This window comes from Rousettus aegyptiacus, unplaced genomic scaffold (assembly GCF_014176215.1).
Source record: "Rousettus aegyptiacus isolate mRouAeg1 unplaced genomic scaffold, mRouAeg1.p scaffold_m13_p_4, whole genome shotgun sequence".
NCBI lineage: Eukaryota > Metazoa > Chordata > Mammalia > Chiroptera > Pteropodidae > Rousettus > Rousettus aegyptiacus.
The window spans coordinates 16840238-16842000 of record NW_023416307.1 but is presented as its reverse complement, the minus strand read 5'-3'; the positions used below and the strand labels follow the sequence as shown (position 1 = coordinate 16842000).

Here is a 1763-nt window from a genome sequence, read left to right as displayed (position 1 = left end):
AAGATACTAGTGGCTGATATACTATTTTGAAACCTGACTTCAGTAAACTGTCATTCTATTCCCTTAGCAGGAGACACTCCAGAAAATTCAAGTACAAAGCACTATTAAAGCAAATTTTCTTTAGTATTAAAATGAAAAAAATAAAGCTGCTGTCCTCATGTTCTCTGCCATGTTGTTCCTCTGCCTCCAGCTCTGTGCAGTCTCTCCAGCTACTGTGGGTCCTGCTTCTTCCTAGGAACTGTAACTCATACCACCTGAGACAAATCACAGCTTAAGACCATTGAACTAGGGATCAGAAAACTTGAACTCGAGAACTATTCCTGCCAGACCATAACCTTAACAACGCAATAACTTGGGAAATGTGAGGTTGTTTCCCCTTCTGTAAAATCTTCACTGATTTCTAAACTTTTAGCTCCAATTGTCTATGGTCCTACATTATTTCATCATATTAATTTGAAACATGACTACTAGGGAAAACTTTTACAGCATGTGAAAGATATTTAGAAAATAAAATTGCTGACACTGGTGATTGATTAGATGTGAGAAACAGCAGATACAACTAAACATTAGTTTTATATTCTCACCCCAGCCATTTTTAATAACAGCTGCTAAGAACAGTTTTGCATAGGTGATAGGGAGTTTTAATTAGGAGGAAATGTAGCTTGATGAAGAAAACTTAGGTAACCCAGAGAGACAGAGGGCCTGGAGAAAGCAGAGAAATGACAACTATTCGATCTTGTGTAGGCGATTAAAGAAAGCAAGGGCACTTTTCTGATAAAATCTAAGAGAAGAAGTATAGTCAACCCACATCTAAGTGGAATAAATTGCTTCTGAGTGCTTTTCTTGGACAAACCCTTCATTAAATGCTGAATTTCACTATTTTTTTTTTCATGTAACCCACTGGTTCTCAATGAGGGTAAATCCCCCCAGGGGCATTTGGCAGCAAGTGGAGATATTTTGGGCCGTCATAAACTGAGAAGTGCTATGGGATACCATATGCGGAGGCCAGGGATGTTTCTAAACATCCTATAATGCACAAGACAGCCCTCCAAGACAAAGAATTATCCAATACAAAATGTCTATGTGTCTACAGTCATGCTACCCAGAACGTGCCCGATCCCATCTGATCTCAGAAGCTAAGCAGGGTCAGGCCTAGTTAGTACTTGGATGGGAGACCACCTAGGAAGACCAAGTGCTATAGGCATAAAAAATTAAAAAATAAGGAATTATAAACTGACAAGGTCGACCAAGCGTTGCCTCGCCTTAAAAAAAAAAAAAAAAAAAAAAGTCAATTGTGCTGAGGTTGAGAAACCCTGAAACCCACGGACATCAGAAATTTCAAATTCTGCACGTACACACTGTGCCATGTTGTGAGAGTCACTGAGAAAAGTAAGTCATAGGCCCTGCCTGTGAAGACAAAAGACCTGAATTCATTAACTTTCAAGATGAGAGCAACTATTAAAATAAGAGCTCAGATAATAACAGAAGATATGCCATAAATCAGTATGTCTGTGATTGTTAAATAAATGGTACCAATGATAAGTGGTTTGAGCAGTTTACAGATTTTTCTAGATCAAAATGCAAAAGTCTGCCCAGGAAAAACTTAAAATATTTTGTGAACAAGGCAATATCTGAGGTGTCCAAAGAAGATAGAATTTAGCTCCTCAAAGAACCAGAGATCATGTGACAGATGGAACAGCATACACCAGAGCTTCTGAGGAGAAAAGTTCAAAAGTCGTTCAGATAGCAAAGGGTATACTGCA

At 38.5% G+C, this 1763-nt stretch overlaps 1 pseudogene; it reads left to right on the top strand.

The window, feature by feature from the left end:
- The first annotated feature begins 1085 nt into the window (after window positions 1-1085).
- LOC118602459 lies at window positions 1086-1204 on the top strand (annotated as a pseudogene).
- The last annotated feature ends 559 nt before the right edge of the window (window positions 1205-1763 follow it).